This window comes from Canis aureus, chromosome X (assembly GCF_053574225.1).
Source record: "Canis aureus isolate CA01 chromosome X, VMU_Caureus_v.1.0, whole genome shotgun sequence".
Classification (NCBI taxonomy): Eukaryota; Metazoa; Chordata; class Mammalia; order Carnivora; family Canidae; genus Canis; species Canis aureus.
Window position 1 is genome coordinate 103,078,242 of NC_135649.1, and position 13,917 is coordinate 103,092,158.

At 35.4% G+C, this 13,917-nt stretch overlaps 1 protein-coding gene and 1 pseudogene across 8 annotated transcripts in view; one reads left to right on the forward strand and one right to left on the reverse strand.

Annotated features, from left to right (window-relative positions):
- LOC144308799 (melanoma-associated antigen B18-like) overlaps nucleotides 1–13,917 on the reverse strand; it is a 266,646-nt gene that overhangs the window by 100,524 nt on the left and 152,205 nt on the right. The gene's annotated exons all lie outside the window — the stretch shown is intronic.
- The window catches only part of LOC144308800 (proteasome maturation protein pseudogene), a 77,121-nt pseudogene that overhangs the window by 45,846 nt on the left and 17,358 nt on the right, over nucleotides 1–13,917 (forward strand). The window contains exons 3-4 of one of the 2 annotated variants that reach the window (XR_013375131.1): nucleotides 6,613–6,721; nucleotides 10,327–10,389. The product of XR_013375131.1 is annotated as a proteasome maturation protein pseudogene, transcript variant X1 (transcript). The remainder of the gene's footprint in view (nucleotides 1–6,612; nucleotides 6,722–10,326; nucleotides 10,390–13,917) is intronic. The other variant, XR_013375132.1, reaches the window with a different exon arrangement.

A 13,917-nucleotide genomic window follows, 5' to 3' on the forward strand; every position in this document is an offset into this window, starting at 1 on the left:
GGCAGGTCACTCAAGCACTCTGCCTCAAGTGATTCATCTCTAAAATGGACAGCAGGTCCCTTTATTTGCCTCTTGAAATGAGCTTAAGACCTTTTTTTTTGTTTTAAAGATTTATTTATTTATTCATGAGAGACACACACAAAGAGAGAGAGAGAGAATGAGACCCAGGCAGAGGGAGAAGCAGGCTTCTTGCAGGGAGCCCAATGTGGATCATGGGATCATGGCCCTGAGCTGAAGGTAGACGCTCAACCGCTGAACCACCAGGCATCCCAAGCCTAAGACTTTTTAACCAGTGTTTGAACGTACTTTTGAAACTGTGAAAGTTATACAAAGTTTTCATATTTGTTGAATCCCTCTTGTAGAAAAAGAAATCTAGGAACTCAATAAAAAGAATCACTTAATTTTTGCCAATTATATGAGTATAAGCCTCTGGATGTGTAAGCCACTTGAATAATTTATTTTTCTTATAAAAAAAAACTGAATGTTTTTCTCAATAAATAATTTTGCCCAAGCAATATGGGTGATTGTCTTTATATCTCATATCTCTTTGTTTTTTCTTGGTTATAAACAATATTGAAAACATACTGATAACTCTTAGTTATTTGGGACAAATATTTACTGATAATTAAATGGTCCTAATTTTACACACACACACACACACACACACACACACACACACACACAGGGCACCCAGCTGGCTCAGTCAGGAGAGCATGCAACTCTTGATCTCAGGATCATGGGTTTGAGCTCCACACAAGGTGTAGAGACTACTTAATATATATATATATATATATATAGATATACACATGTATGTATAAAACTATATGTATGTTTCTATATATGTTATGTATGTATATATGTTATATATAAATATGTATAAAATTCTGATATAAGTGAACTTTGCCTCATGGCCCCTTCACCTGGGCAATCAGTAAAGTACAAATCCAGCCCTGCTTGTCAGCACTAGTGAACCCTCTTAAAAACAACTTACCAAATCTTCCTTCTTTTCCCCATAGAAACTGAGTCCACCTCTTATAATCAGGATACAATTCGGGTTCCCACCTAAATTCCTGTACCCCAAATTATATTTCTTTGACTCCACATAAACACTTTGCCTCTTGAGCTGGTTTCCTGTTTTTAGGTTGAGAACTACAACTCTGAAAATCACAAGATGGCAAAATTTAAAGGGATTTATGTATCACCTAACACCAGTCATCACTATTCATTTTAATTTATTTCCCTCACACCCTTCTTTCCAAGTGCATTTCAGTTTATTTCCAAACACTCACCGCAGTAGGGGAACTCTCTACTTCCTGAGGTAGGCAACTCCCCTTTTCAGGATTTTCACTTGATTTCTTAAACTTTCCTTTATTCTTAATAAGTTTGAGCAGTTTTTTTTCCTTAATATTTGATGGATTTTCTTCTTCCAGGAACTAATCTTCATAGTTCTTTCCTTATCTATTTTCCTATTTTTCTTATTATATATCTTTAGATAAATGATTGACACATAAATAAATAGATATCCCTTTATCAGCTGTACAAATTGGAAATGACTTCTCCAAATATGTATCCTGAATTTTCATTCTTTTCCCAGGGTCTATCGTTAATCAAATATTTTTGATTTTCAGGTAACAATTTCTTCTTATAGTTTTGGATTTTTAGTCTTAAGAAATTCTTCCCTACCCAGGGTTCGTAAAAATAGTTCTTTATACTTTCTTCTACAGTAGAAAGCTTTAATCTTTTAAATGTTTATTTATCTAATCCAACTCAATTTTTATAGTATATGTGGGTAGGGATCTAATTTGCTTTTCCACAGAGATCACAAATTCTCTCAGTGCCTTGTTGAATAATCCACCCCTTCTCAATTTCTACATTTTCTATTCTTTTAGTCAGGATGTATATTGCAATACCAAATCTGTGCCTTAATTACAACCATTGCTTTCAATGCTCTGACATGTAATTGGGCCAAATCTCTGTTTTGTTCTTCTTCAGAGTCCTGTCTTCTGCTCTTTCATTTATGTGTAAGAATCAGTTTAAGCATTACCATGAGTATCACTATTAGGATTCTGATTAGAATAATTGGAACCTAAAGATAGTTTAGGTTTGTATTTAGATCTTAAATGTATTAAACAGCTTTACTTAGGTATAACACAATTCACACATACACTGAGTATTTTCTAATACTTATTATTATTTTGTATTTAATCCATTATTATTTGAATGGTTTTTTAAATGTCCAAGGATATAAATACTTAAAATTATCTTTTATTTTTTAGTCTTTTAAAACATAAATGCATTGTGGTTAAAGAATATGATCTGTATTATACCATCTCTTGAATTTTGTTGAGACTTGCTTTATCATCTAACACATGATCAATTTCCTTAAATATCCTATGTGTTCTTGAAAAGAAATGAGAATAAATTTTTTTTGGTTTAGTGTGTTATATGGGTTAATTAGGTGAAGCATATTAATCTCCTCCATTTTTACTGATTTTTATATCCCTGATCTATCCATCATTAAGAGAAATCTCCCACTATGTTGATGTATTTGTTTATTTCTCTTTTATGACTATAAATTTGTGGCATAGTTGTTTTGATACCATGTATTTTATGCACACAAGTCTAGAATCTGCATGTCTTCTTGATAAGTTGAAACTTTCATTATTAAAACATGATCCTCTTTATTACAAGTAATACATACTTCTTTGTGTTCAAGACTATCTTATTTATTATTAGTTTATATAAACCAGCTTTTATTTTTATTAGTATTGGCCTGGTATGTATGATTCTACCCTTTGATTTTCATACTTTTGACTTTCAAACTTCTTTTCAAAATCCTAAAGTTTTGAGGGTACCTTTTATATAAAACGGCTAGATGTAATAAATTCAGAACTGGCTCTCTTTTACTTTTAAATGGATATTTTTGTCTATATGTACTTATTATGATTACTCAAATGAATTTACTTCTACTCTTAATTATTACATTTTCTATATATCCTGCTTTGGGTCATTTTTTTGTCCTTTCCTTTCTGCCTCTTTGATTAAGGTTCTTTTTTTCTATCATTCAATTATTTTCTTCTAAGAGATTGCAATTTACACTCTTTATATATAATCTTTTTTAAAGTCAAGGTAAGTATATTTTTTGCCTTTGTGGTGCCATGCTCTTCTTTTCATTTAACATCAGAGTGAGAATGTAGCTCCCTTTTTAGACTCTGGTGTAGGCAGACCATAGCTCTTTCTCCTATCTTCTAATCCTGAACAGACAACAGAAATAAAGCTCATATTCATTATGCATTTGCAGTTAACCTCACCTTGAAACTTATTTTGAAAGTCTTCCAGTTGTACTGTTTGCACTGTTTTGAAGTTGGAATTTTTTCTTGCCATTTCAGGGGTGCATTAAATTATTTTCATGTATTTCATACAGATTTTTTTAAAGGTGGTCATTGTTATTTAGGGTATCTAACCCATTGTAACACCAGCAACTAATGCTCCTCAGAAGAATTATTTAAGTCTCTGTGCTTGTAATCTACAGAGTCAATGCAATCCCTCTCAAAATACCAACAGCATTTTTCACACAACTAGAATAAATAATACTAAAATTTGTATGCAACCACAAAAGACCCTGATTAGCCAAAGCAATCTTGAGAAAGAAAAATAAAGCTGGAGATATCACAATCCCAGATTTCAAGGTATACTACAAAGTGGTAGTAATCAAAACAGTATGATAATAGCAAAAAAAAAAAAAAAAAAAAAAAGACACAATGAAACTGATTAATGGAACAGAATAGAGAACCTAGAAATCAACCCACACTTATATGGTCAATTTACAACAAAGGATTCAAGAATATACATTGGGGAAAGGACAGTTTCTTCAATAAATAGTGCTGGGGAAATTGGACAGCTACATGCAAAGGAATGACACTACACCACTTTCTTATACCATACACAAGAATAAACTCAAAGTGAATTAAAGGTCCAAATGTGAGACCTGAAAACATAAAACTCCTATAAGAAGAAGTAGGAAATAATCTCTTCAACATCAACCTTAGCAGCATTTTTCTAGACTTTCCTCAGGCAAAGGAAACAAAAGTAAAAATAAATTATTGGGACTACACAAAAATAAACTTTTGCAGTGAAGGAAACCATCAACATTATGACAAAGCAACCTACTGAATGGGAGAAGACATTTGTAAATGATTTATCTGATAAGTGCTTAATATCCAAAATATATAAAGAGCTCATGAAACTTAACACCAAAAAACAATCTGATTAGGAATGGACAGAGAACCTGAATAGACATGTTACCAAACAAGACACACAAGATAGCAGGCAAATGAAAAGATGGTCAGTATCAGTAATCAACAGGGAAAGGCAAATCAAAACCAAAATCACCTTATACCCATCAGATGGGTAGAATAAAAAAGACAAGAAATAAGTGCTATTGAGGATGTAGAGAAAAGGAAACCCTTGTGCACTGTTGGTAAAAATACAAATTGGTATAGACACTGAGGAAAATAGTATGGAGGTTCCTCAAAAAAATTAAAAATAGAAATGCCATGCAATCCATTGATTCCACTATGAGTATTTACCAAAATAAAGTGAAAACACTAATTCCAAAAGGTATATGTTCTCCTGTTTTTAATGAAGCATTACTTACAATAACCAAGGTGTGGAAGCAACCCAAGGGTTCATTGATATTCATTGATGAATGAATAAAGAAGCTGTGGTATATGTATGTGTAGATATAGATGTGGATAAATATAAAGACACACACACATATACACACACACACAAGTATATTACTCCACCATCAAAAGGAATGAGATTTTGCCATTTGTGACAATGTGGATGGAGCTAGAGTGTATTATGCTAAGTGAAATAAACCAGAGAAAGACAAATATATGATTCCACTTATACATAGAATCTAAAAAGCAAAACAAAAAATATGTAAGCAAACAAACAAAAAGCAGAAATAGACCTATAAATATAGAGAACAAACTGATGGTTGCCAGAGAGGAAGGGCACAGGAGTGGGCAAAATGAGTGAAGAGAAGTCAGTAATAAAGGTTTTCAGTTGGGGAATGAATTAAGTTATGAGGATGAAAGGTACAGAATAGAGAATACAATGCATGGTATTGTAATAGTGTTGTATCGCGACAGAATAGCTACACTTGTAGGCATAGTGTAACGTACAGACTTTCTGAATCATTATGTAACCTTGTGTGCCAACTATAGTTCAATTAAAAAAATAGGGGTGCCTGGGTGGCACAGCCAGTTAAGCCTCCTACTCTTTTTTTTTTTTTTTAAGCCTCCTACTCTTAATTTCAGTTCAGGTCATAATCTCAGGGTGTTAAGACTGAGCCACACACCTGGCTCCATGCTCAACAGGGGGGGTCTGCTTGAGATTTCTCTTTCCTTTTCCCTGTGAACACACGCACTCTCTCTAAAATAAATAAATAAAATCTTTGTAAATAAGTAAATAAAAGTAACATAGTAACTGAGCAAAAAGATACTCAAACAAATAACTTATTCCAAAGTCATCTTAATTCAAATTACTTAGAAATTATAAAGGAAAAAGACAATACATAAGCTGCTTTCTAAACATTATGTGAATAGTAAATATAATTTATGTGATGACAATTATATTGATTTTTTTAAAGGTTTTATTTATTTATTCATGAGAGACACAGAGAAAGGGAAAGAGGCAGAGGGAAAAGCAGGCTCCCTGTTGGGAGCCTGAGGCGGAACTCGATCCCAGGACCCGGGGATCACACCCTGAACCAAAGGCAGATGCTCAACCACTGAGCCACCCAGGCGTCCCTATATTGATTATTTTTATAAATATTATAGAAGTTCAAATTGTTACTGTCATAATTAAGTAACCTCCATCTCTGTATTCCCAAATTTCTTCTCTTATCTATGTATTAAAGTGCTTGTTAACTAAAGAAAAGCAGAAAAATCTCTGCACTTGTGAAAATGGAGACAGATATATTTAAAATTTCCAACATAATCTCTTCAAGGATCTCTAACTTTCTTTTATTTCAACTTTGAAATATAAACATTCACAAATTATAGCTTCTCGAAGGATCTATTATAAAATATTTGCTTTGGGCTTGTCCAGCAATGAGTGAGGTAATACATTTCTGAATCTTCCAGGAAACAGAATCTCCTGTTTAAACTCTTCTTTGACCATGAATGCCCTTTCTGATTCCAGGGAGAGTCAGAAAAACGAAAGACCTATTAATGAAAGTTAGAACCCAGAAAGTGAAAGTTGACGATCTAAGAAGTAACAGCACCACAAGAACCACTGGAATTACGAGGCAGCCTTCCTTGACAAAATTGAAAATCAACCATGTGGACTGGGGAGATTATAATTGTGTCTTTCGGACTGACACTCTGAATTGAGGAGGCTTTTGTAGATCTGTCCAATCTTTGTGATTAAGGTCACCTCATTGCTAATCCCCTTCTACTACTAAGCAGGTAATAAGGACTTAGTGTGATGTTTGTGTTAGAATGGTAGGAGGGTGACATTTTGTTCCAGTTAATATTAGAAGATACAATACATATCCTATCACCAACCCCTCTTAATTAGAATGCCTATTTCACCCTACAGGGTTTTAACATCAATACACTACATTCTTGAAGAAATTGATTCTCTGTTGCTGAAAGAATTTTTGGAGTTAAGTTCTGCCGAAGTCCTGGAAATCAATCCTAATGGACAGGTAGCTGCTCTGTGATTAATAAAACTGGTCGGCAAGAAAAAAAGAAAGTGCCAGAGATTTCTATGCCCCGTAAAAACTGCTCATTAAATCAAGCTTCATATAAAATTGATTTCGACAAAAGAGTTTTCTTTGCAGATATTCTGGCACTTTCTGATGGGAGAGTATCACAATTGTGCAAGTGCATATCTATTCTCACATATCTCTCGCTTCCTTTCCTGTCAAAGGCAGACAGACATTTAAGTGGAAGGCTAATTTTCCTGAGAATAGATCATTCCCATTATGCTATAAAGTGAAGAACTCAAGTTGGGGCCCTCTTTTTAAATTTAGGACACACAAGAAATGTACAGAAGGCTTCTCAAGTTCCTAACAAAGATATCATAAAGAGTTTAATTAAAAATAAAATATTTGAAAAATTCCATTAGCTATATACATAAAGAACTTTTGAAATAACAAAGGATGAGCAGCACCAAAAAATATAAATGTTCACAAAAAGGACTGTTAACTTTACTGCATATAGACACACACTCAGTAAAAGTTGCTTAACTTGCTAAAAAATAACTCATTTTTAAAATACCCAGATCCACATTACTAAATCAGTATAATCAGCAACACAGTAAGGGAGAACTCTGACCTCATTTTTCTCTGTATCTCAGGTTCTCCATCTGAATGGCTAAGACACATTCCAACATTTCTATGATCTTCCCATCTTGAATATTCCTTGAATCCATCAATTCAGGCTCCTTTTCACAAGGATTACCTGTGATCTCTTTACCACAGAACTTAGATGATTATATAATCTTTTCTTGAATATAATTCAGCAACACCCAAACAAATCTTGGTGCTCTCAAGAGAGAACAAGACTAAACATTATAAATCTTTGATAAATTGAAGGTTTAAGCAAAAGATATAAATCACCAACAAAGCATCTCATATCAAGACTTTTGTTAAAAAAAAAAAAAAAAAGACTTTTGTTTGTTGTTATTAACTTGTGAATTTCCTGGAGTTGGAACACATTCAGCCTAAGCCTTTTACAGTCATATTTCCATATCACACAGTAATCCTTTAATGCATACTTATGAAGTTGAAGTGAGTGTAGAAAGAAAAAAAAAACATTTTTACTAATTTCTTTTTTTTAAGATTTTATTTATTTATTCATGGGAGACAAACACAGAGAGAGAGAGAGAGAGAGAGGCAGAGACACAGGCAGAGGGAGAAGCAGGCTCCATGCAGGGAGCCCAACGTGGGACTCGATCCTGGGACTCCAGGATCACCCCTAAGCCGAAGGCAAATGCTCAACTGCTGAGCCACCCAGGCGTCCCTGTCCTCCTTTTTCTAAGTAGTTCATGAATGGGAGCTTTACATGGTTAAAGTTCACATTGTCTGCAACCATATGACTGCTTCAGGAGTGTGGTCCGATTATGAAAATTATATTCTGATTACATACCAATGACAGGCAATAATTTGGATGGGACATAATGCTGAGAACTGTGGAGAACATTAGTGAAAACTGCCTTGTGTGCATAGATTTTACTGTAGCATCTCCGCCAAGCTAAGCAAGTTATAACTTTTGCTCTAAAAAAATTATCAGGGCAGCCCGGGGGGCTCAGTGGTTTAGCGCTGCCTTCAGCCCAGGGCGCGATCCTGGAGACCTGAGATCGAGTCCCACATCGGGCTCCCTGCATGGAGCCTGCTTCTCCCTCTGCCTGTGTCTCTGCCTCTCTCTCTCTGTGTGTGTCTCTCGTGAATAAATAAATAAAATCTTTAAAAAAATTTTTTTTAATTTTAAAAAATTTTAAAAAAGGAAAAAATAATTCGCTAGATTTCTTTATTTACTCTAATTAGTAGTGTGGCAGGAGAGGGAAGTTTTAGGGAGCAGGGTCATTTACTCTCCCTCTGGGGGTGGAAATGACCAAAACATCATCTTCTTCTTTCTGACCCTGGCTAGTTTCTAGAAGGGTGCAGTCCAGAAAAGGTACAGGTATTCTACCAACATGATCTATGGGGGAAAAAAAGCTTTATGATGGTCATAAATCTCACAGCCTCTGAGAAAAAGTCCAGAGCGGGCATGTGATGCCATCCGACTGACACATATAAATGATGCATTTTCGGCTAGAACCACAGCTCATCTCCATAATCCACACAGCTGCTGAGAAGACAAAGTGAGAAATGCCATCTATCCAATGCCATGGCTTAAACCAAATAAGCTGTAGTTAATCATTTGTGGACCTCCCCAAATAATAGGCCCAGAAAGTAAATACAAACGGTAGACTGCAGTGATCTGGGGAATTTTGTGGGAAATCTTGCATTTATTTTTTTTTGCATTTATTTTTAGTTTTAGTTTTTAAAGATTTTATTTATTTATTCATGAGAGACACAGAACACGAGAGAGAGAGGCAGAGACACAGGCAGAGGGAGAAGCAGGCTCCATGCCGGGAGCCCGACGCGGGACTCGATCCCGGGACTCCAGGATCGCGCCCTGGGCCAAAGGCAGGCGCTAAACCACTGAGGAAACTGGGCTGCCCAGAAATCTTGCATGCATTTATTTATTTATTTATTTATTTATTTATTTATTTATTTAAAATCTTGCATTTATAAATAAAACTGTGAACAACCAGTACTGGTATCTATGTGAAAGCATCAGTACCATACATGCCTTTTATTTCACTAGCATTTCATCTGCAGGAATAAAGGCTCACCTTAGATGTGAAGCTATTGCATACACTAGTAAAAGGTTTTATTTAAACCTGCAGAAGCTAAATTTTCTTAGAGCACCAACAATTCCTACTTCAGCTAAATTTTGTAACCAGAGATAAGAGGATTTCTATACAATTTCAACTACTTCACTTATTCTGCAGAATTGACAATTGATGGTACAGGTGTCACAGGGGATGGGAGATTTTGGGAAAATTTTTGGGCTTGTTGGAAAAGAGACACACAGGTTAACACATAGAAGTACCCTCCATAACATCCTTCCAATGTTCAGTCCCCACGCAGGGTCCATGAGCTACCGAACACTTAGGAAACCAGTGGTAACTGCAAATGGCAACTCTGCTTTTTTTACAGTCTTTGCCTCAGTCTATTTTTTTCTGCAACCCTGAACCTCATTGTCCCTCCTGTCAGTGCCCAGATAACTGTCCTCTTATTCCACTCTATTGAGGAAATAAATGAAGGCTGAGAATGCAAACAAAAGTTGCTGACCTCCTTTTAGTTGCTCATTAAATATGACTTGAAAATGAAATAGAGAAAAAAAATGAAACAGAGTGATAAACCGCTGAACAGATACATAGCACGTGCAAAATTCACTCCTATTATTATCTGAAATCATGTATATGGAAAGGTATTTGATGCAAATAGGAAAAAATGCACATATATTCAAGTTAGCTTGGATCTGATACATTTATAAGATTTGATTATATGCAAAATCAGTGATGCCACCAGATGGAATAACTAATTGGTTATTTATCATCAAAGATATTCCCTTCTCCATTAGAACTTTTAAAATATGTTTTCAAATTGGTACTCCCATGTAGATCTTATCTTTTCTGTAGGTTTTAAACCTTGCAGGGTAAGGCACAGGACTTAAAATCTGCTTTTGCCTCCCCCAGGACCAGGGATGCTGTTGCCACCTACGGCCTGCGGATGTTGTTTGAAAAGCACAGGTCTACAGTGTATGTTCTCATTCATTTGGGGAATATAAATAACAGTGAAAGGGAATATAAGGGAAGGGAGAAGAAAAAGACTCCTAACTCGGGGAAACGAACTAGGGGTGGTGGAAGGGGAGGAGGGCGGGGGGTGGGGGTGAATGGGTGACGGGCACTGAGGGGGGCACTTGACGGGATGAGCACTGGGAGTTATTGTGAATGTTGGTAAATTGAACACCAATAAAAAATTAATTTATTAAAAAAAAAAAAGGAATCAGGCTTTCACTTATTAGCATAATCATGCTTCCTCACTCCTGCTGGCTCTGCAGGGGTACAAAGATGCCCCCCACCCCCATAATGCCTTGCCAAACACTTCCACTCATTCTCACTCCCACTGCAAGCCACCTGCCAGGGTCAGATCCAGCAGTCTTCATGCCCCCAAGCAAACCCCTATTGCTCAGCCAGGCACTACTTCTGAATCGTCAGACCTTGGACCATTGGCACTTCCAGCAGGATTACTGGACAGAAAAGTCATGGCTATGCTTTAAAATATTTATATTAATTAAAAGATGATGCCCTGACTGAAGAATAAACTTTCTATGTTAAAAACACTGAAACATGGTCAACAAATACTATAAACTCTCTAGGCAAACAATTCACACTGTAGAGATATAAAAATAAATTGTAAGACTAATTGAGATGGCCCACATACAATATGTGCTTGTGTAGCTTCAGGTTACATTATACTTTTTATAAAAATAATAGATCTTTTTAAATAGTAATTTTAGATTTACTTATATGTGGTTTAAAATTATAAAATACCTCAAATATCCCAATACCAATAGCATAGGAAAAAATATAACAGTCATCTATGTGCCCACCCATATAGATTAAACAGATGTGCCCTTTTGCTATGTAGGCTTTAGATCTTTCCAGAAAAGGAATAGTAAGTATTTCTGATTAGAAAACTAATTTGGGCCTAGAACAACATCCAAACTCTTAGTGTAGGGTTTAGACATCTCCTTGCCTGTCTTTTTGGATTCTATCTCTCTTCCTCTCATTCTGTTCTAGCTGGGCTTGCTTACACACTCCTTTTTTCTGTTGCTCAAACATTCCAATTTCTTTCTCTACTTGTCTTTGCTGTTTCCTCTGCTTGGAAAGTATTCTGTTCCCAAAGCCCTGGGGACTCCTTTTAACAGTCAGAACTCAGGTGGAATTTCACTACCCTAGGGAGCCCTTAACTATCTAACATATTAAAAAAAAACAAAAAAAAACAAAAAAAAAAAACCTAACATACGGTCCTCATTTTAGGATTTTCACAGCCCTTATCACTTTATGTAGTTATCATTTTTATTCATTGCATTTTTCACTGTGTCTTCTTTAAAAAGTAAACTCTATAAAACATGGGATTAAAATGGAATCCAGAACAGTGATTTTTACATGATCACACTCAATAAATATTTGAATGAGCGAATCAGTGCTATGGTGAAAATCCTTACACACTAAACTTTGTATACATCATTGAAGATTTCCTAAGCATAATGCCTTTGAAATTGTTTTCACTAAATATGTTAGGATTTGTTATCATATTGCTAAATTGAATTCCAAACAGGTTTTATAAGGGCTTACACTTCGAAAAATAGCACGTGTCATTATTTTTTCCTGCATTTTTATCAATTCCAGGACTCTTGTCAAGTCTCTCTCTCTCTCTCTCTCACACACACACACACACACACACACACACCATACACATGTCATCAACATAACTGCCAAGTTTGGGGGGAAATAAGAATCTTAAGAATTTTTTTGAGAACTACTGAAATTTGGGCTTCTATGATGCTCTGTAACTTTTGTACTCTAGCTTTTTTCTTCTAATGGAGTATTCATCTCCTTTTCCCATATGACTCTTGGCATGCTCACAATTTTCTCATTTTTAGTTTTGTGACTTGTATGAGGGTGTATGTGCATCTTTCAAAAGAACAACCATTTAGCTCAAAATATTTCTTCAATAATAATTTGCTTTCACAACTGGTTATAACTTATTTTTAAGGCCATGTAGTTGGAGGGGCACCTGGGTGGCTCAGTCAGCTAAGTGTCAGAATCTTGATTTCAGCTCAGGTCATGATCTCAGGGTTGTTAAGACTGAGCCCCGTGTGAGGCTCTTTGCCAGAGTCTGCTTGTACTTCTCCCTCTCCTCTCTGCCCTTCCCCTTGTTCTCTCTCTCTAAAGAGGAATAAACAAAATCTTTAAAAACAAAACAATATCTGTTGGAAAGACTATCCTTTCCCCATTGAACGGTCTTGGTATCCTTGTTAAAAAAAATCATTTTATTTCATATGTGAGAGTTTATTTCTGGGCTCCTATTCTATTCTGTTGATCTTTATGTCTGTCTTCATGCCAGTACCACACCACTTTCAAGACTACAGCTTCTCAGTAAGTTTTGAAGTGTGGAAGTGTGAAACTACCAACTTTGTTCTTCTTTTTCAAGATTATTTTGGCTATTTGTGGTCTCTTGTTATTCCGTATGAATTTTAAGATGAAGTTTTCTCTTTCTACAGAAAAAATTCACTGTGATTTTGATAAGGATTACATTAAATCTACAGATTATACAGGATAATACTGACATCTTAACACTAAAACTTCCAATCCATGAATATAAGATGTCTTTTCATCTGTTTGTTTGTTCTTTAATTTTTTTTGGCAATGTAGGTGTGTAGGTTTTTCTTAAGATTTTATTTTATTTGAGAGACTTTGCAAGCAAGTGGGGGGAGGGGCACCAAAGGAGGGAGAAGAATCCCAAGCAGACTCCATGCTGAGCATGGAGCCCATCATGGGCTCAGTCTCACGACCCTGAGATCATGACCTGAGCAGACACCAAGAATCTGATGCTTAATGGACTGAGCCACCCAGGCACCCCAGCTCTGTAGTTTTCAGCATACAATTCTTTCATCTCCCTGATTAAGTTTACCCTTAAGTATTTTTTTCTTTTGAGACTACTGTAAATGAACTGTTTTCTTAATTTCCTTTTTGTATTTTTTATTGTTAGTGTATAGAAATGAAACTGAATGATGTATGTCCACTTTGTATCCAGTAAGTTGGCTGAATTTATTTATAGTTCTAACAGTTTGTGCATGTGTAGGGGGGGCGTATGTGTACTCTTAAGGGTTTTGTACATACAAGATCATGTCATCTGCTAAGAGAAATACTTTTACCCCTTCCTTCTCCTTGGATGCTTTTTATTTATTTTTCTTGGCTAATTGCTCTCAATACATTATTGAATATAATTGATAAAAGTAGGCATCCTTGTCCAGTTCCTGATCTTGACAGAAAAACATTCTGTCTTTCATCAATGAATATGATGTTAGTTGTAGGTTTTTCATATATACCTCGTATTACACTTAAGTAGTTCCTTGTATTCCTAGCTCTTGAGTGTTTTTATCATAAAAGGGCATTATATTTTGTCAAATGCTTTTTTTTTTTGCATCAATAGAGATAATCCTATGGTTTTTCCTTAATTCTGTTAATGTGGTGCATTACATTGATTTTCATATGTTG